The sequence below is a fragment of the Crocuta crocuta genome, unplaced genomic scaffold (assembly GCF_008692635.1).
Source record: "Crocuta crocuta isolate KB4526 unplaced genomic scaffold, BGI_CrCroc_1.0 scaffold132, whole genome shotgun sequence".
In the NCBI taxonomy this organism is placed as follows: Eukaryota; Metazoa; Chordata; class Mammalia; order Carnivora; family Hyaenidae; genus Crocuta; species Crocuta crocuta.
This window is the reverse complement of record NW_027528611.1, coordinates 5,345,580-5,373,494: the sequence shown is the minus strand read 5'-3', so window position 1 is coordinate 5,373,494 and position 27,915 is coordinate 5,345,580.

Below are 27,915 nucleotides of genomic sequence, written 5' to 3'. Positions count from 1 at the left end.
TTAAGCATCTGACTTTGGCTCAGGTCATGATCTCATGGCCCACAAGTTCAAGCCCCACGTCGGGCTCTGTGCTGACAGTTCAGTGCCTACAGCCTGCTTCAGATTCTGTGTCTCTGCCCATTCACCTGCTCACACACTGTCTCTCCCTCTCTCTCTTAAAAAATAGTAATAATAAATGGTAAATGGCAATGACATTTTTAAAAAATAAAAAATAAAAGGCAGTAATAAAAGAAAATAACATGTTTAGAACTAGGTTGTAAAAGTGTTGGATATCAAATTTTATGAGGTGCAGTTAAAACAGAACTCAGAAAGAATTTTATAGCTTCAAGTACATTTATTAGAACAAGAAAAGTTAAACATAAATGACGCAAAATTTCTCCAAAATTTTGAAAAAGAGCAATTGAGAAAACTTAAAGCAATGAGAAGGAAGGAAATTATAAAGATAAGAATAGAAAGCAATTTAATAGAGAACAAAAACTATGTAGTAAAAATTCACAAAACTAAAAGCTGCTTCTTAAAAAAATATTTGTAAGATATTCATATTTAAAACAAGACTGATGATGGATAAAGGGGAGATAAAATGAAGAAACAAAATATGGAATGAAAGGGGGAGAATAGCTACAGATATACAGATATTAAACTTAATAAAAGGTATAATGAACGAGTCTATGCTAATAAAATTGAAAAATTCGAAGAGACAGGTAGTTCCTAGAAAAATTTAAACTAATGCAATTCATAAAGAAGAAATAAAAATTTGAGAATACCAGTAAATATTGAAGAAATGAAAAAAGTTGCTAATAGCATCTGATAAAAATAAATTTTTTTAATGCCCGCATGGTTTCACAGGTGAGTTCCATCAAACATTCAAAGAGTATACAACTCCTATCATATGTGCTTTAATAGAAAATAGAAAAAAAGATTAAAGCTGTTCAGCTAATTTTTTAAAATGTTTTTATTTATTTCTAGGAGAGAGAGAGAGACAGCGTGAGCAGGGGAGGGTCAGAGAGTGACAGACTCTGAAATAGGCTCTAGGCTCTGAGCCGGCAGTCAGCACAGAGCCCGACGCGGGGCTCCAACCCACGAACCGCGAGATCATGACCTAAGCGAAAGTCGGATGCTTAACCGACTAAGCCACCCAGGCGCCCCTGTTCAGCTAATTTTATTAGGCTAGCATAATCTTGATTTAAAAATGGGTTATCAGGAGGGCGCCTGGGTGGCTGAGTTGGTTAAGTGTCCTACTCTTGATTTCAGCTGAGGTCATGATCTCATGGTTCATGGATTTGAGCCCAGCTTCAGGCTCCCCACCGACAGCACAGACCCTGCTTGGGATTTTCTCTCCCTCTCTGCTTTTGTCTCTCTCTGTCTCAAAATAAATAAATAAACATTTTCAAAGAGGCTGAAGAGCAAAAAAATGGTAACAGGGAGCTGTTAAGCACAAAGCAACTCACTTTGAATAAAGAATAAATACACGGAAAACAATACACACTTTTCAAAAATATATAGAACCAAAAATATATACAAAACACATGAGAAGGGTTGCCTTTAGTGAAGGGAAGGAAACTGGAATTTGGGGAATGTGCATAAAAATAAATAAATAATAACAAACATAGAGAAGATTTTATATGGATCAATGATGACCATGTGCCATGAACTGAGAAATATAATTCTACTATTTGTGTGTAAGATGTTTTTAAGTTAATGACTCAAAGAAAATCATAGCTCTGAGAGCAATTTATTTTATATTTCCATGACAAATATTAGATAATTCCCTATTTTTTCCATCAAAGTAAATATAGGGAATATAGTTAAAGTGTTCAGTTGAAGATCAGGATTCAGACAGGGAAGATAGACATTCGAAAAGCTTGGATTCCTCCCTACATTTACAGCATCTCTCTCCGATTAATTATCTCCAATAATATGTATTTTTTCTTTTAAATCTTTTCGAGTGTAATAAACATATTCTTTTTTACATAATGAGCCAGAATATATGGATTATCTTTGGTCCTCTTTACCAAATTCTTAACTCTGCTGGTTGTGGGCATACATTGTAAGAAGAAAACTATCTTGATTCCATTGACCTATTCACAAGAATTGGAAATTGGTTCAACAATGTTAAACTTTACCCAACAATGTTTATGACAGAGCTGTATGTGTAGTATCGGTATGTGTAATACAGACTATATGCTCTCAAAACTTGGAGATGAAGTATGGATATTCAGTGTTTATCTAACTGTGTTGGCTAGTGGATTTCTTTGGGAAGTCCCTGTCTAGGAAATGTAATAGGGTTCTCCAGGGAAACGGAACCAATAGGATGTATAGAGAGAGGCTAAGGAATTGGCTTATGTGATTGTGGGGGCTGGTAAGTTCAAAATCTGCAGGGCAGGTTGGGGACACAAGGAAGAGCTGCCCAAGTCCAAGGGCAGTCTGGAGACAGAACTCCCTCTTCGACAGGGAATCTGTCTTTTCTCCTTAAGGCCTCTAACAGATTAGAAGGCCCACCCACATTATGTAGGGTAATCAGCTTTACTCAAAATCTACTGATTTAAATATTAAATCACATCTTTAAAAATACCTTCACAGCAAGATCTACACTGCTACCCAAATATCTGGGTAGCCTAGCCCAGTTAACACAAAATCAGACATCACGTGGCTCCAGGTGAAACTTTGAGGTAAATGTGGTAGGAATGTTGAGGAAAGAAATGGACTGAGTGCTAACCCAATAGGACAGCCGAAACATCACTGAAGTGTCAACTGACCTCGCATCCCACGTAACCGGCAAATAGGTTTTAGATTAGGTTAGGTACCAGACAAATACTGAGTGATTTCATTGAGGATTTTTGTCCTTACCTTTATAGGCTAGCTGCTTTAGACTGCCTTAGAGAGCATACAGAAAAAAAAGGATAAATTAAAAGCTTTTCATCCAAACTCAAGACATGAATGAGAAATTTTAAAAAACCACTGTGGAAGTTTAAAGGATACCTTTTCTTCTGTAACCTAGCACAGATGTGGATGAGGGTCACAGAGCTATTCATTGCATAACCCCATAGTGTCTCTTACGCTAAGGTAAGGCCACTAGTTGGGATAGATTTGGACCCTTAGATATGACATGGCAACATATGAACAGACACAGGAAAGTCAGACAGCTGTGAATCCCCAAATCCCCCAAACATCTTTGCTGGAAGAAGCAGACCCATTGTATTACTTATCTATTACCCTGTCATACCTACTGGATTGGTTATCTATGGATGTGTAACAAATGGCACCAAAATTTAGCAGCTTAAAATAACAAATATTTACTAAGGGGCATTATTGGAACAATAGGAGACACTTGAATATGGACTGTGTGTTTGATAATCTTGTATCAATTTTAAGTGTCTTGGGAGTGATGATGGTGGTATTGTGGTTATGTAGGAGAAATATCCTTGTTCTTGAAACACACATGCCAAACTGTTTATGGTGCATTGTCATTAATGTCCAGATTCTTCTCAGGTGGTTTAACAAAATAGTTCCTCAATGGTAAATAGATAAATGAAATGTACTATATTCACACAGTGGAATACTATATAAGCAATCCATATGAATAAACTAATAATTCAATAACGTGGATAAATCTAATAGAAACAATATTGAGTAAAGAAAGCAGACACACAAAGAATATATACAGTGTATCTTTCAAGTATTTATTGCTGTGTAGCAAACCACCCCTAAATTTCATGACTTAAAACAAAACCAATCATTTTATTATCTCTTGAAAATCTGTTGGTTAACTGGGCTTTAAGAACTACTGATGTATGTAGCCCATGAACCAAAGCATTTATTCACAGCAGACCCTCCACACAGAATCTCGAATTCCATTTTTGGACACTAGTTATGTTTTCTGGCTGGCTATGGGATTAGAAAATCCTTAGGATACTCCAAAACTTTCCCTGCCTTATGAGTCCTGCCCCCTCATAGTAGAAATCAGAAAACTCAATTCCCTAAGCCCTCTTTGAAGCTAGGACACCAATCAAATTCATCCACCTGAGACTTCAGTTCAACACTGAGCAACAGAAGGAAATGGAGATCCACTCTACATTCATTTCACTAACAAAGGTGACAGAAGAACTAAATGGCTTTTGGGGAAGCAGTGGTAAAAAAAAATAAATAAGTTCCTGGAAGAGAAGTGGTTGAGGAGGTGTCTTCAATACAAGTTGTGGTAAAGTCCTGTTGCTGACAACAGAGGAAAAAGTAACATTTAGAAGCAGTGGGATAGCAGCAGTGATGTGGTTTTCCAGACATATTCTCTGTGTGTGGCAGGGGGGAGGAAGGTGGTCTTGTTCTGTTTATGATGAGCCTTCCATCTGTTGTCTCAGCATTTCTACTCTAAAATCCTAGCTAGGAGAAAAATGTATTTTTGGGACTTTTGAAGTCTTATCAAACTCATTAATGAAGGACCCAGGAAGAATAAAAGAGGCTTGATTCAAAGACAAAAAAAAAAAAAAATTAAAAAAAGGGAGGGGNACTTTTGAAGTCTTATCAAACTCATTAATGAAGGACCCAGGAAGAATAAAAGAGGCTTGATATTAAAAAAAAAAAAAAAAAAAAAATTAAAAAAAGGGAGTGGGAGTGAGAGAGATTTGCAAAACCAAGATGTATGTAGTCAGGAAAAATTGCTGTTAGAGATTCAAAATGGTTAATGTACAGCAGGGCAATAAAATCATAACCTTGACGCTATCTCCTTTACCAGAGAAAAAGCAAAGCTATCATACCTTATCAGCCTTCCACAGATTAATCTCTAATAGTACAAGGCTGGCTGGGTTCCTTTTAGTCAAGTTACAATCCCTAACACGCCCAGACTGTGATCAGGCAGAATTATGAGAAAGTATTCAAGTATGAGAGTTAATAAGCAAGCAAGCAAAATTATTGCCTTATTTCTAATTTTTAGAACAGTTTTTCCTATACAACTCTTGCTCCTAAAGTATAGACTTGACCAAATAAGACTTTTTAGTAATGTTCTAATTCGGTATCATTAGTTGGATAGTCTCTTTTATTTAGCCAGTTTAGGTTTCAGACATAAAGACTTCCTTGTCGTGTGTTTGACAAAGGCAAGGTCTTATTATTTATTTTTACTGAAGTGTAGTTGACATACAATGTAGTTTCAGATGTACAACACAGTAATTTGACATTTATGTAAATTAAAAAATGGTTACTACAGTAACTCCTATTACCATATGTCACCCTATGTAGTTATTACAATATTATTGACTATATTCCCTGTGTTGTACTTACTTCCCTGTGATTTATTATAAATGGAAGTTTGTACTGTTTAATCCCCTTCACCTATTTAACCCATCCTCCCACTTTCCTCCTCTCTGGCAACCATACAGTATTTGTCTTTCTAACTTATTTCACTTATTTCACCCTCTAAGTTTATCCATGCTGTCTCAAATGGCAAGATTTCATTCTTTTTATGATTGACTAATATTCCATTGTGTGTGTGTGGCATGTGTGTGTGTGTGTGTGTGTGTGTGTGTGTACTTATGCACCATGTCTTATTGATCCATTGATCTATTGATGGACACTTAGACTGCTTTCATATCATTTCTGGGCTATTATAAGTAATGCTTCAATAACTATAGGGTACATTTTTTTCAAATTAATGTTTTTGTTTTCTTTGGGTGAGTACTCAGAAGTGGAATTACTTGTATAGTATTTTTATTTTTAACGTTTTGAGGAACTTCAAATTATAGGATTATTTGTTCTAGTTCTGTGAAAAATGCCATTGGTATTTTGGTAGAGATTGCATTGAATCTCTGTATTGCTTTGGGTAGTATGGACATTTCAACAATATTAATTCTTCCAATCCATGAGCACAGTGTAACCTTCCACTTATATGTATCATCTTCAATTTCTTTCATCAATGTCTTATAATTTTCAGAGTACAGGTCTTTTGCCTTCTTGGTTAAGTTTATTCTTATATATTTTATTCTTTTTGATGCAATTGCAAAAGGGATTTTCTTAATTTCTTTCTGATATTTTGTTATTATGATATAGAAATACAACCAATGGTTCCATATTAATTTTGTATCCTGCAACATTACTGAATTCATTTATTCTTCTATAATTTTCTGGTGGAATCTTCTCCTTTTTCATTTCTGATTTCATTTATTTGCCCCCCCACCCCATCTCTCTCTCTCTCTCTCTCTCCCTCCCTCTCTCTTGTTAATGAATCTGGCTAAAGTTTTATCAATTTTGTTTATCTTTTCAAATAACCAACTCTTGGTTTCATTGATCTTTTCTATTGAGTTTTTGGTCTCTTTTACATTTATGTTCACTCTAATCTTTATTATTTCCTTCCGTCTACTAACTTTGAAATTTGTTTGTCCTTTTTTCCTATCTCCTTCAGTTGTAAGTTTAGGTTGTTCATTTGAGATTTGTCTTGTTTATTGAGTGAGGCCTCTATTGCTATAAACTTCCCTCTTAGAACTGCTTGTGCTGTGTCTTGAAGATTTTTTATTGTTTTGTTTTCATTTTCATTTGTCTCTATTTATTATTTTATTTACTCTTGATTTTTTTATTGACCCATTGGTTGGTTAGTAGCATTCTGGTTAGCCTCCGTGTGTTTGTGCTTTTTCAAGATTTTTCTGTGTACTAAAGCAGTCCTAGAATTCCAATGCTTAAACCTGTAAGTTTATTCTCATCATTCTAATCTCTGCAATATCAAGAATCAACAATATTTAGTAGAGTCATTTCCAATGAACTTCCCAAATTATTATTTTCTTTTCTTTTTTTTTTTTTAAATATTTTTATTTATTTCTAGGAGAGAGAGAGAGACAGCGTGAGCAGGGGAGGGTCAGAGAGAGAGGGAGTCACAGACTGAAACAGGCTCCAGGCTCTGAGCTGGCAGTCAGCACAGAGCCTGACGCGGGGCTCGAACCCACGAACCGCGAGATCGTGACCTAAGCGAAAGTCGGACGCTTAACCGACTAAGCCACCCAGGCGCCCCTCGAGATTGCTATTTTCTATTGTTTCTGTCAGAAGACAAAAAAAAATTCTTGTTAATGTTTATTTTTGAAAGAGAGAGAGAGACAGACAGACAGATGGACAGACAGAGTTCAAGTGGGGAAAAGGCAAAGAGGGAGACATAGAATCCAAAGCAGGCTCCTGGCTCTGAGCTATCAGCACAGAGCCCAATGTGGGGCTTGAACACATGAACCACGAGATTATGACCTGAGCCAAAGTCAGATGCTTAACTGACTGAGCCACTCAGATGCCCCAAGACCAAAAAAAATTTTTTAAGTTTTTATTTAAATTCCAGTTAGTTAATATACAGTGTAATATTAGTCAGGTGTACAGTTCAGTGATTCAACACTTCCATACAACACCCAGTGGTCATCACAAGTGCATTCCTTAATCCTCATCACCTATTTCATCCATTCCTCCACTCACTTCCCCTCTGGTAACCATCATCAGTTTGTTCTCTATAGTTAAAAGTCTGTTTCTTGGTTTGCCTCTCTCTTTTCTCCCGCCATAATTATTTGTTTTGTTTCTTAAATTTCACACATGAGTGAAATCATGATATTTGTCTTTCTCTGACTTATTTCATTTAGCATAATACTTTGTAGCTCCATCCACATCGCTGCAAATGGCAAGATTTCCATTTGTATATATAGTAATATTCGATTATATATATGTATGTGTATAATATATGTATATAATATGTATGTATATATATATAATATTCGGTTATATATATGTATGTATACATTCATATATATATAACATCTTTATCCATTCATCAGTCTATGAACATTTGAGCTGTTTCCATAATTTGGCTATTGTAGATAAGGCTGCTATAAATACCAGGGTACATGTATCCCATTGAATCAGTATTTTTTGTATTCTTTGTTAAATACCTAGCAGTGCAATTGGGTTTTCTTGTTTTATTTTTTACTTTTTTACTTAAATTCAAGTTAGTTAACATACAGTGTATTATTGGTTTCAGGAGTAGAATGTAGTGATTCATCACTCACATATTACACCCAGCGGTCATCCCAACAAGTGCCCTCTTTAATGCCCATCACCCATGTAGCCAATTACCCCATCCATCTCCCCTCCAGCAACATACTTTGTTCTCTATATTTGAGAGTCTCATATGGTTTGCCTCCCTCTCTGTTTTTATCTTATTTTTCCTTTTTCTTAATTTTTACTTTTAATTTACATCCAAGTTAGCATAAAGTGCAATAATGATTTCAGGAGTAGATTCCTTAATGCCCCTCACCCATTTAGCCCATCCCCCCTCCCACAACCCCTGCAGTAACCCTCTGTTTGTTCTCCATATTTAAGAGTCTCTTATGCTTTGTCCCCCTTCCTGTTTTTATATTATTTTTACTTCCCTTCCCTTATGTTCATGTTTTGTATCTTAAAGTCCTCATGTGAGTGAAGTCATACAATATTTGTCTTTCTCTGACTAATTTCGCTTAGCATAATACCCTGTAGTTCCATCCATGTAGGTGCAAATGGCAAGATTTCATTCTTTCTGATTGCCAAGTACTCCATTGTGTGTGTGTGTGTGTGTGTGTGAGTGTGTGTGTGTGTGTGTGTGTGTACCACATCTTCTTTATCGATTCATCCATCGATGGACATTTGGGCTCTTTCCATACTTTGGCTATTGTTGATAGTGCTGCTATAAACATTGGGGTGCATGTGCCCCTTTGAAACAGCACACCTGTATCCATTGGATAAATACCTAGTAGTGCAGTTGCTGGGTCGTAGGGTAGTTCTATTTGTAGTCTTTTGAGGAACCTTCATACTGTTTTCCAGAGTGGCTGCACCAGTTTGCATTCTCACCAGAAATGCAAAAGAGATCCTCTTTCTCTGCATCCTCACCAACATCTGTTGTTGCCTGAGTTGTTAATGTTAGCCATTCTGACAGGTGTGAGGTGGTATCTCGCTGTGGTTTTGACTTGTATTTCCCTGATGATGAGTGATATTGAGCATTTTTTCATGTGTCAGTTGGCCATCTGGATACCTTCTTTGGAGAAGTGTCTATTCACCTTACCTTCCTCTATGTTCATCTGTTATGTTTCTTAAATCCCACATATAAGTGAAATCATATGACATTTGTCTTTATCTGACAGACTTATTTTGCTTAGCATAGTACTCTCTAGTTCCATCCACACTGTTGCAAATGGCAAGATGTTAGTCTTTGTGATCACTGAGTAATATTCCAGAGAAATATTCCTGTGTGTGTGTGTGTGTGTGTGTGTGTGTGTGTGCGCGCGCGCGCACGCGCGCGCGCCATATCATTCTTATCCATTCATCAATCAATGGATGTTTGGGCTCTTTCCATAATTTGGCTATTGTTGATAACATTGCTATAAACATTGGGGTGCATGTGCCCCTTTGAATCAGCATTCTTGTATTCTTTGGATAAATACTTAGTAGAGCAATTGCTGGATCCCAGGGTAGTTCTGTCTTTAACTTTTTGAGGAAACTCCATACTGTTTTCCAGAGTGTCTGCACCAGTTTGCATTCCCATCAAAAGTGCAAGAGGGTTTCCCTTTCTCCATGTCCTTGTCAATACCTGTTGTTTCTTATGTAGTTAATTTTAGCCATTCTGACTGGTGTGAAGTGATATCTGATTGTAGTTTTGATTTGCATTTCCCTGATGATTAGTGATGTCAAACATCTTTTCATGTGTCTTTTGGTCATCTGTAGGTCTTCTTTGGAAAAATATCTATTCTTATCTTCTGCCCTTTTTTTAGTTGGATAATTTGTTTTGAGGGTGTTAAGTTTGATATGATCTTTATAGATTTTGGATACTCACCCTTTATTAGATATGTCAATTGCAAATATCTTCTTCCATTCCATAAATTGCCTTTTAGTTTTGTTCATTGTTTCCTTTGTTGTGCACAGCTTTTTATTTTGATGTAATCCCAATAGTTTATTTTTGCTTTTGTTTCCCTTGCTTCAGGAGATATATCAAATAAAAGTTGCTATAGCCGATGTCAAAGAGGTTAATGCCTATGTTCTCCTCTATTATTTTCATGATTTCCTTTCTCATTTTTAGGTTTTTAATCTACTTTGAATTTATTTTTGTGTACGGTTATAAGAAAGTAGTCTAGTTTCATTCTTTTGCATGTTGCTGTCCAGTTTGCCCAACACAGTTTGTTGAGGAAACTGTCTTTTTTCAATTGGCTAGTCTTTCCTGCTTTGTTAAAGATTAATTGACCACATATTGGTGGATTCATTTCTGAGTTTTCTATTCTCCTCCATTCATCTATGTGTCAATTTTTGTGCCAGTATGATTTTTGTGCAAGTATAGTCTTGATCACTTGTAATATATCTTGAAGTCCAGAATTGTGACTTTAGCTTTGCTTTTCTTTTTCAAGGTTGTTTTGGCTATTCAGGGTCTTTGTTCTAGCTTTGTGAAAAATGCTGTTGGTATTTTGATAGGTATTGCATAAATGTGTAGAATCCTTCGGGGAATGTAGACATTTAACAATATTTGCTCCTCCAATCCATGAGCATGGGGAATGTTTTTCCATTTCTTTGTGTCATCAATTTCTTTCATCAGTGTTTTATAGTTTTGAGAGTACAGGTCTTTCACCTTTTTGGATAAGTTTATTCCCAGATATCTTATTATTTTGGGTGCAATTGTAAATGGGATTTTTTCTTAATTTCTCTTTATGCTGCCTCATTATTGGTGAATAGAAATGTAACAGATTTCTGTACATTAATTTTGTATCCTGCAACTTTACTGAATTCATTTATCAGTTCTAGCAGGTTTTTTTTTTTTTTTGGTGAGTCTTTAGGTTTTCTATATAGAGCATCATGTCATCTACAAATTGTGAAAATTTTATTTCTTCCTTGCCAATTTGGATGTCTTTATTTCTTTTTGTTGTCTGATTGCTATGGCTAGGATTTCCAATACTATATTAAATAACAGTGATGAGAGTGGATATCTCTGTGTTGTTACTGACTGTAAAGGAAAAATTTTCAGTTGTTCCCCATCGAGGATGATAATTTGCTGTGGGTTTTTCATTTATATCCTTTGTTATGTTAAGGTATGTTCCCTCTAACCCTGCTTTGTTGAGTTTTTTTTTTTTTAATCATGAATGGATGTTTTACTTTATAAATACTTTTCCTGCATCTATTGACAGGATCATATGGTTCTTACCCTTTTTTTTTTTATTATTGTGTATCACATTGATTGATTTGCCAATATTGAACCACCTTGCAGTCCAAGAATAAGTCCCACTTGATTGTGGTAAATGATTATTTTAATGTACTGTTGGATTCAGTTTGCTAGTATGTTAATGAGAATTTTTGCATCCAGTTTATCAGGGCCTATAATTGGCCTATATTCTCTTTTTCAGTGGAATCTTTATCTGCTTTTGGTATCAGGGTAATGCTAGCCTCATAAAATGAACTTGGAAATTTTCCTCCCTTTTCTGTTTTTTGCAATAGTTTTAGAAAAATGGGTGTTAAATCGTCTTTAAAAGTTTGGTAGAATTCTGTGAAGCCATCTGGCCCTGGACTTTTGTTTTTTGAGAGATTTTTTATTACTGATTCAATTTCTTTGTTGGTTATCAGTCTTTTTCAAGTTTTCTGTTTCTTCCTGTTTCACTTTTCGTAGTTTATATGTTTCTAGGAATTTGTCCATTTCTTCCAGGTTGTCCAATTTCTTGGCCCACAATTTTTCATAATATTCTCTTCTACTTGTCTGTCTTTCTGTGGTGTTGATTGTTATTTATCCTCTTTATTTGTGATTTTATTTATTTGGGTCATTTCTCTTTTCTCGGATAAGTCTGGCTAGGAGGTTATTAATTTTATTAATTCTTTCAAAGAACCAGCTCCTGGTTTATTGATCTGTTCTATTTTTTGTTAACTTTTATATTATTTATTTCTGCTCTAATCTTTATTACTTCCTTCCTTCCACTGGCTTTAGGCTTAGTTTGTTGTTCTTTTCTAGCTCCTTTAAGTGGTAGGTTGTTTACTTGAGACTCTTCTTGCGTCTTGAGGTAGGCTTGTATTGCTATATACTTCCCTCTTAGGATCGCTTTTGCTGCATTGAAAAGATTTGGGACCATTTTGTTTTCGTTTTCATTTTTTTCCATATTTTTTTTCTTCTTTGATTTTCTGGATGACTCACTCATTGTTTAGTAGCATGTTGTTTGACCTCCATGTATTTTTGGTCTTTCCAAATTTTTTTCTTATGGTCGACTTCAAGTTACATAGCATTATGGTGAGAAAATATGTGTGGTGTGATCTCAATCTTTTTGTACTTTTGAGGCCTGACTTGTAACCTGGTATGTGATCTGTTCTGGAGAATGTCCAGTGTGCACTTGAAAAAAATTTGTATTCTCCTGTTTTAGGTTGAAATGCTCTGAGTATATAAGTCTATCTTGTCCAGTGTGTCATTCAAATCTATTGCTTCCTTGTTGGTTTTCTACTTAGATGATCTGTCCATTGATGTAAGTGGGGTATTGAGTCCCCTACTATTATTGTATTATTATCAATTAGTTCCTTTATGTTTGTTATTATCTTACATATCTGGATGTTTCCATGTTGGGTGCATAAATATTTACAATTGTTATGTTGTCTTGTTAGATTGTCCCTTTTATTATAATATAGTGCTCTTCTTTATCTTCTGTTACCATCTTTGTTTAAAAATCTAGTTAGTCCTGGGGCACCTGGGTGGCTCAGTTGGTTGAGCATCTGACTCTTTTTTTTTTTTAGGTTTATTTATTTATTTTGAGAGAGAGACAGAGAGAGAGTGCACACATGTGAGTGGGAGAGGACCAAAGAGAGAGAGAGAGAGAAACCCAAGCAGGCTCTGCACTGAACTCACAAACCATGAGATAATAACCTGAGCCAAAAATCAAGAGTCAGACTCTTAACCAGCTGAGCCACTCAGACACCCCTAGCATCCAACTCTTGATTTCAGCTTAAGTCCTATCATATCCCAGGGTCATGGGATTGAGCCCTGCATTGGGATCCACACTGAGCATGGAGCCTGCTTAAAAGTTTCTCTCTCTCTTTCTGTATCTCTCTCTCTTCCTCCCTCTGTCCCTCTCACCGGTTCACATGTTCTATGTCTATATAAAATAAAATAAAATAAAAAATAAAATAAAATAAATAAAATAATTTTTTTAAAGTCTAGCTTGTCGAATATAAGTATTGCTACTTCAGCTTTATTTTGACATCCATTTGCATGATAGATGTTTCTCCATCCCCTCACTTTCAATTTGCAGGTGTCTTTAGGTCTTAAATGAGTCTCTTGTAAGCAGCATACAGACATACAAAATTTTTTCTTTATTCATTCTGACACCCTATGTCTTTTGATTGGAATGTTTAGCCCAATTATATTCAGAGTAATTATTAATAGATATGTATCCATTGCCATTTTATTACTGTTTTGTCATTGTTTCTGGAAATTTTCTCTGTTCCTTTCTTGTCTTTGTTACTTTTGGTCTTTCCTTTCCATTCAGAGAGTCCCCTTCCATATTGCTTACAGGGCTGATTTAGTAGTCACAAACTCCTTTAGTTTTCATTTGTCTGGGAAACTGTTTATCTTTCCTTCTATTTTGAATGATAGCTTTGCTGGATAGAGTATTCTTGGCTGCAGATTTTCCCCATTCTGCACTTGGAATAAATATATCATGGCTCCCTTCTGGCTTGCCAAATTTGTGTTGAGAAATCTCCAGCTAGACTTGTGGGTTTTTCCTTGTAAGTTAAGGGCTTCTTTTGTCTTGCTGCTTCTAAGATTTTTTTTTAAATCACTATATTTTGCAAATTTAATTGCAATATGTCTTGGTGTTGGTCTGCTTGTGTTAATTTGGATGGAAGTTCTCTGTGTCTCCTAGATTTGAGTGTCTGTTTCCTTCCCCAGATTAGGGCAGTTTAGGGCTATTTCCTCAAGTAAACTTTTTGCCCTCTTTTCTCTCTCTTCATCTGAGATACCTAATAATATGAAAGTTATTACATTTGATGGAATCAGTGAGTTCCCTAAGTCTATTCTCGTGATCCATAATTCTCCTTTCTCTCTTTTGTTCAGCTTATTTTTCATTATTTTGTCTGCTCTATCACTTATTCATTCCTCTGTTGTTGTTTTTTTAATTTTTTATTTTTGAGAGAGAGACAGAGTGCGAGCAGGAGAGGGGCAGAGAGAGAGGGAGACAGAACCTGAGACAGAATCTGCACTGTCAGTGCAGAGCCTGATGTGGGGCTTGAACTCACGGAGTGCAAGATCATGACCTGAGCCAAAGTCAGATGCCCAACCGATTGAGCTACCCAGGCACCCTTCATTCCTCTGTTTCTTAAAGCTTTGTGTTCATTGCATCAAGCCTGTTTCCAATCTTAGTTATTGCATATTTCATTTCTGACTGATTCTTTTTTAACTCTTTTATCTCTACAGTAAGGGTCTCCCTGAAGTCTTCCATTATTTTCTCAGGTCCAGCAGTATTCTTCTGACTTTTGCTTTAAATTCCCATCAGCCATGTTACTTATATCTGTTTCACTTAGATCTTTGGCCTTGCCCTCATGTTGTTCTCTCACTTGAGATGAATTCCTCTGTCTTGGCATTTTGTCTAAGTCTCTGCTGTCTCTGTGTTAGAAAAGCCCATTATGTTTCCTTCTTCTGAGAGTAATGGCTTTATGAAGAAGAGGTCATATAGTGTCCAGGGCCTGGCACTTCATGTAGTGTCTTTCGTGCGTGCTTCATTGCTCTGCTATTGTATTTGGCTGCTCTAGCCTTCAGGCCATTCATCTTCAGACCCCGCTTCTTGCTTGCTGTTAGCAGCGTTTGGTCCTTGACCAGAGTGTATCAAGTTTTAACTAGGTGTGCTCTGGTCTACTTGTTAAAGGAGACCTGATACTACTTCCATGAGAACTACTTCCATGAGAACTGAAGGCTTGTAGTACTCTGGTTGGGAGACATGGTGTGGATGAGGGTTTCTGTTGGTCTTCTAGAGAAGGGGTCTGCCCTGCTGGAACTGAGGCAAGCTTCACAGAGAAGGGCAGTCGCAACAGAGAGCAGGGCTGTGGGATTTGGTTAAGCAGGTTAGGCAACCATTGTTGGCACTGTGCTGATTCCAGCAGGTGGCTCTGTGTTTATGCTAAGGGCAGGGGAGGGAAATGGTGCCAGTCAGCTCCTTTGTTCCTGGAGAGGTGTCTTTGTGCAAGCTGCCTTTCAGGGTTGCACTCCAAGAAGAAAGAATAATCTCCCCCTTGTGTGCCTCAGGCATTCTTCAGATTTCTATTTCCATGCCTCTACCCCCCGGGTTGTTCGCCTGCCTTCTCTCCAGGAATAAGGCCACAATCTCAGGGCTGTATCCCAGCCAAGCTTTTAAAACCCCAGACTTTGGGGTGCCTGGGTGGCTCAGTCGGTTAAGCATCTGACTTAGGCTCAGGTCATGATCTCATGGTTTGTGGGTTTGAGCCCCGCATTGAGCTCTGTGCTGACTGCCAGCTCAGAGCCTGGAGCCTGTTTCAGATTCTGTATCTCCCTCTCTCTCTGATCCTCCGCTACTCACACTGACTCTCTCTCTCTCTCTCTTTCTCTCAGAAATAAATAAAACATTTAAAAAAATTTTTTAAACTAGTCTTTAATCCCTGCTGGCTGCAAGGACTCGTGAAAATCAGCCTTTCTTATTTTTCCCAGCCAATGGCCTTGGGGAAATGTTCTTGTGTATATCCCTGTGTGCTCCTCTCTCTGTTGCCTTCATTGCAGCCAGGGCTCCTTCCCCTCTGCAGTACCCATAATCTTTTTCTCCCCTAAACCATATCATCACACTGCCTTCTTCAATGTGGCTTTTTCTCTCCCTTTAGTTGTGGAGGTTTTTTTCTATCAGTCTTCGGTTTGACTTCTGGGATATTTAGAATAAATTGACAGTTATCTAGTTGTGTTCATGGGACTAGATACCCAAAGTGCTCCTAATCCTCCACTGTCTTAGCTTGTACCCAGAAGACCAATTTTTTAAAAGAAATTTACATTCCAGTCAGTTAGCATATAGTGCAACAATGATTTCAGGAGTAGATTCCTTAATGCCCCTCACCCATTTAGTCACCCCCCTGCCACAACCCTTCCAGTAACCCTCTGTTTTTTCTCCATATTTAAGTCTCTTATGCTTTGTCCCCCTCCCTGTTTTTATATTATTTTTGCTTCCCTTCCCTTATGTTCATGTTTTGTATCTTAAAGTCCTCATATGAGTGAAATCATATGATATTTGTCTTTCTCTGACTAATTTTACTTATCATAATATCCTCCAGTTCCATCCACGTAGTTGCAAATGGCAAGATTTCGTTCTTTTTTATCGCTCAGTAGTACTTCATTGTATATACATACCACATCTTCTTTATCCATTCATCCATCAATGGATACTTGGGCTATTTCCATACTTGGGCTATTGTTGATAGTGCTGCTATAAACATTGGGGTGCATGTGCCCTCTTTGAAACAGCACACCTGTATCTGTTGGATAAATGCCTAGTAGTGCAGTTGCTGGGTCATAGGGTAGTTCTATTTGTAATTTTTTGAGAAAACTCCATACTGTTTTTCAGAGTGGCTGCACCAGTTTGCATTCCCACCAGCAGTGCAAAAGAGATTCTCTTTCTCCACATCCTCACCAACATCTGTTGTTGCCTGAGTTGTTAATGTTAAACATTTCTGACAGGTGTGAGGTGTTATCTCACTGTGGTTTTGACTTGTATTTCCCTGATGATGAGTGATGTTGAACATTTTTTTCATGTGTTGGTTGGCCATCTGGATGTCTTTTTTGGAGAAGTGTTTAGTCATGCCTTTTGCCCATTTCTTCACTGGATTATTTGTTTTTTGGGTGTCAAGTTTGATAAATTCTTTATAGGTTTTGGATACTGACCCTTTATCCAATATGTCATTTGCAAATATCTTCTCTCATTCCATTGGTTGCCTTTTAGTTTTACTGATTGTTTCCTTTGCTGTGCAGAAGCATTTTATTTTGATGAGGTCTCAACAGTTCATTTTTGCTTTTGTTTCCCTTGCCTCCGGAGATGTGTTGAGTAAGAAGTTGCTGTGGCCAAAGTCAAAGAGGTTTTTGCGTGCTTTCTCCTTGAGGACTTTGATGGCTTCCTGTCTTACGTTTAGGTCTTTCATCCATTTTGAGTTTATTTTTGTGTGGTGTAAGAAAGTGGCCCAGGCTTATTTTTCTGCGTGACACTGTCCAGTTTTCCCAGCACCACTTGCTGAAAAGAATGTCTTTATTCCGTTGGATATTCTTTCCTGCTTTGTCAAGATTAGTTGGCCGTATGTTTGTGGGTCCATTTCTGGGTTCTCTATTCTGTTCCATTGATCTGAGTGTCTGTTTCTGTGCCAGTAGCATACTGTCTTGATGATTACAGCTTTGTAATATCGCTCAGAGGCCAAAATTTTGATGATAGTTTATAGCTGAGTCCTTCAGACAAGCATGAGAAAAAAGTAGAAAATATCTGTTTGTAACAAGATGAGATGGTTCTGTTTAATTACAGTAACCAACAATATCTGAATAAAGGTGTGGAATCTTCTATATATCACAATTTCACAAAGACTTACCAGTCATTACTCAGATGGTAAGAGCATGTTCTAGATAGTGAGGGCACTGATAACTATCCACAGTCTTCTAATCCATCCTGTAAAGTGCATAATAGGATTCTTACAATTAACCTGAGTATTTTAAACCCAGAAACAAAATCTTCTTAAAGACAAATATATTAAAGTCACCATACCTAACTTGGAATATGAACAAGATTAGATATGCTTTTACCCTTTCTGAGACATACACAGTTATTAAAAGCATTTCTAATTGTTTTCTACCTGAACAGAATTAATCCAGGAAAGTTGAACTCCTGGGTTTGTTGTTGTTGTTAGCTTTCTCCACATCACGGGTTTGTTAGACAAGGTAGCTCTTTTAATAGTTTAGAATTAATTTAAAATATATAGAGCATGTCAAATGCACATAATTACTTCTATCCTCCTGCATTTTATGAGGTAAAAGATTAAGCCATTATGCTACCTAGTGGTCAAGTGGGTAATGACTACCTGATGGGAAAAAACAATTTTGTTGTTGTTGTTTTGCTGTTATTGTTGTTGTTGTTAGAGTAAAAGATATCGACAATTGTAATATTCTAAATCCAGGATCTGGGTTTCAGGAAGGCAACAACAAAAAAGAATTTTAGGCAGAAACTGATTACTTATTTAAGTGCACAGGTACCCAAGAGTGAGCAATTGTTTTAGCTTTTGCTAGCCCAATAACCGGAGTGAGAATAAAATATTTAAAATTAATATAAAGATGGTAACATGATAATTATAAGTTTTAGGTCTCTCAGAAGGAAAGGATTTTATTTGTTTTAAAAATAATTTAAGAAAATGACACTATCACCACAGAGCACTCAAAATTATCAGGATTCTGAGTGAGAGTATTCTAAGATAAATTTCTGCTAGCTGGGAAGATTACACTAAAGGAAAAAAGAACTGTTCTACCCCTTTTTAAGAGTATAATGAATATTCCAAGACCAATTTTGAACTACAAGTTCTCTCCTTTTTTAAAAATTATTTTTTAATGTTTATTTATTTTTGAGAGAGAGAGAGAGAGAGAGGAAGTGAATGAGGGGAGGAAGGCAGAGAGAGGGAGACACAGAATCTGAAGCAGGCTCCAGGCTCCGAGCTGTCAGCACAGAGCCCAATGCAGGGCTCAAATTCACAAACCGTGAGATCATGACCTGAGTCAAAGTCGGACGCTTAACCGACTGAGCCGCCCAGGTGCCCCAAGCTCTCTCCTTTTTTGCTTGTTCATTTTAATTCATCATTACGTATGTGTTTTAAACATACAGGAATATGTATGTAGTTAGGTGACACTATTAATTAACTACAGCTTTAAGATATGACTAACTTCAAGAATACAATACACTAATGTGTATCCCCCATTGGATTTACCACCTTAATTTACCACCTTAATTTGAATTGTGCAAAAGTAGATACAGATTATACATAAAGTTGCTTAATGACCAGGTACTCTTTCTCTCTGTCTCTATGAATTATTTCTTCTCAGAATTTTGCAAGTAATCAAAAGTACCTTATTAATTAACTCAACTTAATCCAAAGTCACAAAATCGTTTAAGTTGAGACTATAGTGCAACATAATCACTAGCAAAAATTTTTTAATTTTACAAAGAAAGTAAGCGGAGGAACTAAGTCTGCAGCATTGTCTAAAGTTTACAAGAACCAATCATTAAAAAAAAGAAAATAGAAGTGGGGCGCCTGGGTGGCTTAGTCGGTTAAGCGTCCGACTTTCGCTTAGGTCATGATCTCGCGGTTTGTGGGTTCGAGCCCCGCGTCGGGCTCTGTGCTGACTGCCAGCTCAGAGACTGGAGCCTACTTCGGATTCTGTGTTTCCGTCTCTCTCTGACCCTCCCCTGCTCACGCTGTCTCTCTCTCTTTCTCCTAGAAATTAAAAAAAAAAAAAATAGAAGCATGTCTTGTGATAATTAAATTAGATTAGCTGCATATGTTTATACTTATGTTTGCTTCCCAGAAACTGAGACAACAAATGATTCAAAGGACAAGGAACAAATCCTTTTTTCCCCCAAAACCAATTTACAGTGATAAAAATCAAACTAAAAATAAGTAAAATAAAAATAAATAACTATTAAATTAATAGCTGCCTACAGTAGGGAACACAAAGAGGTAGGAGGACTGACTAAAAAAGGGCAAGAGGGTAGTTTTGGGAGCAACAAAAATATTCTATATATTGTTTGGGGTAGTGGTTATATGGTATATACATTTTCCCAAACCCATGAAATGGAATATTTCAAATGTTTCCATTTGTTTTATATAAAGTACACCTCAATAAAGTTGATTCGAAATCATAAAGTGAGATCAAAAGTTTCAGATGTGAAGTTTGTAGGCTTCAGCAATAGAGAGCCAAAGAGGTCATTATGTCAAGGACAGCACAAACATAACTTTTCCCCCTTTCAATTTTTAAAATTCAATTTATTTAAACTAAAAAACAATACAAATTCACCCATTTCTCCCAGCCCCCACCCCCACAAATTCTTTTTGTAAGTAAGGTGGTTTATAATTTGCTTCCAATAAAATAGAAAGAGGATCTTACCAAGTTGTCAGTTGTTACATTATTTAAAATAATTTTTGAGGATATTTCATTATGTGATTTAACAGATAAAATTCTGCAGAAATTCAAACAGTTAAGCAAAATTGTTACATCAAAATCCCATCCATTACCACATCCATGTGCACAAAGTTTCCAAGTGTTTATGTGTATAAAAGGAAAATTTGAAACAAAACCGATGCTACATTTTGTCTCATTCTAGAAAAACACATTATTTATCCACAGGTACATTAAGTTTTAATTGGAAAAATCTCCATGTACCCCATTAAGAGATTCACTGCCAATATAATTTTACTCTTTTATGGTTGATAATCACTTATAAAAATGTGTAATAAATTTATGCTGTTTTGTTCTGTTGTGTACATGCCCAATTGCAATAAGTCAAACAGAAGAAACATTTTAACTCTTAGAAATGTATGGCAACAGAAACTTTACATGGTAGATTTTGTTGGGCTTTTTTTTTTTAAGATTTTATTTTTAAGTAATCTGTATACCCAACGTGAGGCTAGGAATCGCAATCAGTAAGTGTGCTCTACTTACTGAGCCAGCCAGGCATCCCAATAGATTTTGTTTTTGCAGGGAAGTAAAATATGGTGATCGACCAAAATATTTTGCATGTTTAAATTTAGGATAATATTTAGGCAAGTTGAGAATGAAATTGAAGGAAAGAAAAACAATGCAAAACATCTGAATATTTATATTTATGAAACAGCTGCCAGATATAAACTCTTGGATACATTTTTTTTTTTGGCTGCTCAGTTTATTAACATATATCCTGCACATAAGACAGAGCCTGGCACACAGCAAGCACTCAACAAATATTTGTTGAATGAACAGAAGAATTACAAAACTTGCCGATGATTATACATCTCAATAGTAATGAAGCCAATAGAGCTCTTCTTAGTCTTTTTGCAAGTTCTTTCTTCCAGTCCGTGTATCCCTTCATTATGTCATAAAAGTCATAATGGGAAAATCATTTTTTATTATCCTTCAAATTGGTTTCCACAGGAACTCATATAATCCCCCTGATGTTGCCATTTATAAAATGCTTATGAAATTGGCTTTTAAGCAGTTTCTTGATCACATAAGAAAATGATAATGCTATCATCATATTATCATCACAGCTGGCTGATGGTTTTGTTTTTTGGTTTCTCCATTTTTTTTTTTTTACAAATAGTTTATTGTCAAGTTGGTTCTTGGATACATTTTTAAAAGACATAATAGTTCAGTTTCATTTTAAAATGTCAATATTGACCATAAATCTACATATATTTAAATTTAAAAATGAGAATTCCCTTGTCAACTTCAAACTGTATGGGGAGAAGAATTCTTCCAAGAGATAGAGTAGATGTACTTTTCCCTGTTCCTCCTGCTAAAGGAACAACTAAAGACCATGGACATTATTATAAAACAAATATAAGAAGACTTTGAAAGGTGAAGAGAAAGCAGTCTGGCTAACTACTTCAGGACCCAAGGAATCACGCAATGGTGAGTTCCCCGAGATTCCCCTTTGCCCTATGTATCTCAGACTTAGAGCTCAAAAAGCCAGCAACCCAGAAACACCAAAAGCCAAGAGGGAAAAAAGGAGGTGGGGGCAGCCAGGCAAGGCAGAAAATTTTAGACAACTGCTCTACTCCAGCCAAACTCCACAGAAAATCTGACTCCACCCCTACCAGCAAAGGCCAACTGAAAAGCTTAGACGTCCAATCCTCCAACAAAGCACACACACATCAGGGTGGCATCAGTGAATGTGAGTAGGGAACCTGAATGGTCATCCCCTGGTGGAAATGGGCCCCTGCCCCCAATCCTCACGGTGTCAATAGAGACCTAGACTTCTAACCCTCATCAATAATGAATCACCTCTTCCCAGCCCCTCCAGGGTGGTATCACACAATCCTTAGTGCAGAGTCAGGATTTCTATCACCACCTAGAGCTAAAAAGGCAACCACCGCCACCCCTATCTTGGTGTCAACAATACCCATGTGGGAAGGGAAGTAGTAAGATGCACTCCCACCCCAACCAGCCAAGAAGGTATCAGTGAACACTGAATGGGAAATCAGAATTCCCATTCCAGTAATAAGGACCCCACTGGAGTGTCAATAGAGGCTGAATGGGGAACCTGCACTTCTACCCCTACCTGGCAGTAAGGAAGTTCACCCGCCTACCCTTGTTGGAGTGATGTCAGAAGAAGCCATACCTACTGTACGATTCCATTTGTATCACAAACATGAAATGACAAAAGTATAGAAGTAAAAAGATTAGTGGTTGTCTGTGGTTACAGGGGTGTTGAATGTGGAAGGAAGGTGGGATGCACTATAAAAGGGCAAGATGAGGGACACTTGGAGTGAAGAAAATTTTTCAATGTCAACATCCTGGTTGTGACATTGCCTACAGTTTTGCAAGATGGTTACCATTGGAGAAAACTGAGTAAAGAATAAAGAGTTTGGGGGCACCTGGGAAACTCAGTCAGTTAAGCATCAGACTCTTGATTTTGGCTAAGGTCATGATCTCAAGGTTGTGGGATCAAGTCCTGTGTCAAACTCTGCACTGAACATGGAGCTTGCTTGGGATTCTCTCTCTCCCTCTCTTTCTGCCTCTCCCCAACCTCTCTCTCTCAAAAAGAGGAGGAGATGGAGGAGAAATAAGAGAAAGGGTTCTGTCTATATTATTCCTTACAACTGCATGTGAACTTACAACTATCTCAAAATAAAAGGGTTTAATTTTAAAAATAAGTATGAAGATTTATATAGTTTTTAAAAATATTTTTAGGAAGTGCATCAACAGAAAGTTTGAGTGAACCAAAATTATATCTAGAATTCTGGTTGCAAATAAGCCTGGAAAATTTAGCCCAAATCTTTTGTGGTCCCATCCTAAACCATTGCTCTCAGTTCTGCTATTGCTCACTGTTCATGGTGAAGCCAGATAGGTCTTAAGTTGCAGGACCACCAAAATCCCATGATCCAGTCTGTTTCCTCTCCTTGGCCTTTGGGAGAGAAAAGGAATGAAGATGGAGAGGATGATTTTCCCTTTGCCCTACTGTCCTCTGTTTACGGCTGAATTGAATCCCTGCCCCACCCCCACCCCCATCTTTCCAAAATTCCCATGTTAAAGTCCTAACTCCTAGTAGCTCAGAAAGTGACTGTATTTGGAGATAGTGTCTGTAAAGAGATAATTAAGTTAAAATGAGGTCAAGAGGGTAGGACCTAATCTCATATGACTGGTATCCTATTATAAAGAGAAGAGATTAGGTCATAGGCATACACCAGAGGGAAGGTCATGGGAAGACACAGAGAGAAGACAGCCATCTCCAAGCCAAGGAGAGAAGCCTCAGAAGAAATCACCACCACTGACACTTTGATATTGGACTTCCAGCTTTCAGAACTGTGAGAAAATAATTTTCTGTGGCTTAAGCTTTCCAGTCTGTGGTACTTTGTTACGGCAGCCCAAGTAAATTAGGTCCTATGTTTGGCCCCAGGTGTAGTTCTTTTTTTTTCCCTTAAATAGTTGATTGTCAAGTTGGTTTACATATAACACCCAGTGCTCATCCCAACAAATGCCCTCCACCATGCCCATCACCCCCCTTCCCCTCTCCCCCACACCCCCTCAGCCCTCAGTTTGTTCTCAGCATTCAAGAGTCTCTCATGGTTTGCCTCCCTCCCTCTCCCCAACTATTTTCCCCCTTCTTCTCCCACTATTACCCAGCAGTAGCACTGCTAGGAATTTACCCAAGGGATGTAGTTCTTATTAAGGAAGGAACTTCTAAGGTGAGACGGTAACATTTAATACGATTGTGCTGAAGGCTTGGGCACAATGGAAGAAAATGAAAATAGGAAACTCTTCAATTCTGATAGCAGAGAATGCCGATGGTTGTTAGAGACCACAGGCCCTTCTTAGGGTTTTCCAACTAGAAACAGAACAGAGATTGCCAATGCTACCAAGGCCTGCCCATATTTCTTAGGCCATCCCCCTGCAATGCACACTGGCTGGGCTCCTACTCCTAAATTTGCAGCTCTTCCCTGAAGGCTTTCTCCAAAGCTGTGGAGGCCACTGCCCTACTCACAGTGAGCTAGAAGGGACAGGGAATTCATATGCCAGGAAACAGTTTTCTTTCTTTTTTAAAAATATAATTTATTGTCAGATTGGCTTACATACAACACCTAGTGCTCATCTCAAGTGCCTTCCTCAATGCCCATCACTCATTTTCCCCTCTCCCACCTCTCCATCCACCCTCAGTTTGTTCTCTGTTTTAAGAGTCTTTTGTGGTTTGCCTCCCTCCCTCTCTGTTTGTAACTATTTTCCCCTTCCCTTCCCCCATGAACTTCTGTTAAGTTTCTCAAGATCCACATATAAGTGAAAACATATGGTATCTGTCCTTCTCTTACTGACTTATTTCACTCAGCATGATACCTTCCAGTTCCATCCATGTTGCTGCAAATGACATGATTTCATTCTTTCTCGTTGCCAAGTAGTATTCCATTGGATATATAAACCACATCTTCTTTATCTATTCATCAGTTGATTGACATTTAGGCTCTTTCCATAAATTGGCTATTGTTGAAAGCACTGTTATAAACATTGGGGTACATGTGCCCCTATGCATCAGCACTCCTGTATCCCTTGGGTAAATTCCTAGCACTGCTACTGCTGGGTCATAGGGTAGTTCTAGTTTTAATCTTTTGAGGAACCTCCACACTTTTTCCAGAGCAGCTACACCAGTTTGCATTCCCACCAACAGTGTAAGAGGGTGCCCATTTCTCCACATCCTCGCCAGCATCTATAATCTCCTGATTTGTTCATTTTAGCCACTCTGACCGGCGTGAGGTGGTATCAGTGTGGCTTTGATTTGTATTTCCCTGATGATGAGTGACATTGAGCATCATTCATGTGTCTCTTGGCCATCTAGATGTCTTCTTTGGAAAAGTGTCTATTCATGTCTTCTGCCCATTTCTTCATGGAATTATTAGTTTTTCGGGTGTTGAGTTTGGTTAAGTTCTTTATAGATTTTGGATACTAGCCTTTTATCTGATATGTCATTTGCAAATATCTGTTCCCATTCCGTTGGTTGCCTTTTAGTTTTGTTGACTGTTTTCTTTGCAGTGCAGAATCGTTTTTATCTCGATGAGGTCCCAATAGTTCATTTTTGCTTTTAATTCCCTTGCCTTTGGAGATATGCCGAGCAAGAAATTGATGTGGCTGAGGTCAAAGAGGGTGTTGCCTGCTATCTCCTCTAAGGTTTTGATGGTTTCCTGTCTCACATTTAGATCTTTCATCCATTTTGAATTTATTTTTGTGTCTGGTGTAAGAAAGTGGTTTCATTCTTCTGCATGTTAGTGTCCAGTTCTTCCAGCACCATTTGCTAAAGAGACTGTCTTTTTTCCATTGGATACTCTTTCCTGCTTTGTCAAAGATTCGTTGGCCATACATTTGTGGGTCCAATTCTGGGTTCTCTATTCTATTCCATTGACCTATGTGTCTGTTTTTGTCAGAAAGCAGTTTTCAGCCAATGACCAACGTAAGGCACCTGGCTGACTTCTTATTGGCTTCACAGGAGTACAAGTCAACTTCTCTCTATCCATTGTTCAAGAATAATTAATCGTGATTATTGATCATAGTACCTGGGTTTCTAGCACCCTGTCTCTCAAAAACTTCTTATTCCTGTCTTTCCTCGCCAGGATTTTTCCTTCTCCAGCATGGATGACAGCCCAGTCTGTTGAATATTAAGTAAAGACAGTTTAGAAACTGTTGGAAATAGGGGTGCCTCAGTGGCTTAGTCAGTTAAGCATGGGGCTCTTGGTTTAGGTTCAGGTCAGGATCTCACAGTTTGTGTGTTCAAACCCTGAGACTGGCTTCAAGCTGATAGAATGAAGCCTGCTTGGAATTTCTCTCTCTCCCTATTTTTCTCTGCCCCTCTCCAGCTCTCTCTCTCTCTCTCTCAAAATAAATAAACTTTTTTAAAAAAGGAACATTTTTATTTTGTTCAAATTTGTAGTGAGAGACAATACATTCCCCTCTGGTCCTATCCTTGTATGCCCAAAGTATCTAAGTGTGGGGGAGCACTGTTCATCTGTGACACAGTTTTAAGGGATTATAGGGCACAAGTTCCCTAGAGTGGCACCCTCTCCTCAGCCCAGGGATTCTGTATCAGCCCCAAGGCAAGAAAACTGGCCCTGACTTCATTAAGAGTCCTTCACAAATCTATTATTCATAGCATAAGCACTGACTTCAGACATTTACTAATCTAGGCCTTTCTTACATCTTGCATCTACCATGATTTTCAAAAGTAAATTTTAAATTCAAGAGCTTAATCTTTTGATCATCATTGGTCTGCTGTGGTTACCCAAGGCATGAAGGGGAAATGCCTTATCTGCCTCAAAATTAGAAAGACAAAACAATTCCCAGTTGACATCTCAGAATTTTTCCTGCCATATACCTGTATATACAGAAGCACAGGAAGTGTCTTAGCAGATCCCTGACATCGCAGTTTCCTGTGGGAAGCAGTGAAATGGCAGGAGAGTGTGACGAAAGGGAACATTTTACCCCACACTCTTCTATATGGTTTGAACTTTTTATAACAAAAACAAGTTCAGGGGTGCCTGGATGGTGCAGTCAGTTGAGTGAACAACTCTTAATCTCTGCTCAGGTCATGATTTCATAATTTGTGGGTTCGAGCCCTGCATTACGCTCTGCGCTGACGGTGAGGAGCCTGCTCGGGATTCTGTCCTTCTCTCTGCTCCTCCCCAGCTTGTGCTCTCTCTCTCTCAAAATAAATAAATAAACTTTAAAAAAATAAAAATTAAAAGAATGAGTTCAGGTGTTTACTGTGGAATTTTTTAAATCATAAGAAATAGGACTCTTTTTATGAAGGAATTTCCACTAGGTGGTAGTAGAGAATCACAATCATTATCAATCTGACCCTGAAGGGCAACAGGAAATGTTCCTGAAGCTGAGAATCAAATATTGTAGCTCAACAAGTATTTATTTACTAGTTCAGACTAAGGTTTAAGTTCTTCACTAAATGCCAGATGATACATACTTTTTAGAGTGATGTTTCCCTACTTATCTTCTCCTATAACGTGTTTTTCTTTAAACTGGCCTTTTTATCCATTTATATAGGACTACTGGAATTGAACAATTGGAGTCCATTATGGTTGGAATGATAGAATTTGGAGAGGAGATACACACACTGATGATAAAAATACATACTCTTTTTCCTTAGATTAGATAAAATTATAGTAATATAAATTGGAGCTGCACACATTCCTCTCCTGAAGTCTCCCTGGATAAAATGAGGCAAGTGCGTTCTGAAGGAGTAATCACAAGTGGAGTACAGCATCCTTGGGTAATTTTCAGCATGTTTGACCAGGCTACATCTTTGACCCTTAGGTCTCTACCCAGCTTTTTTTTTTTTTTTTTTTTTTTAATTCTAGCCCATCCCTAGGTCCCATCTGGCCCAATAAGTGTGAGATCTGGATATTCTCACTTGTGATACACTGTTTCTTTTCCCTAGAGACTAGATTTGGGTTCTAACAACCACCTGTATCATCTTACAGGGATCCTTTGAAATGAGTGGCCAGATTCACCACATTATGGCTGGGTACCACCAGCAGTATTTATTTCCTTTGGCGTATATAATCTGCCCAGACTGAACAGCAGTTTAATCCTTGAATGTGTCCTATTAGACCCTGGTTCATGACCCTTGCTTCTCATCTTCCGTCACTCCCTCCCCAGCTATGCCTTATTTAATTTTCTTTGACTCCAATTCATGTCAATTCCAGGAAAGACATAGTCTCCTT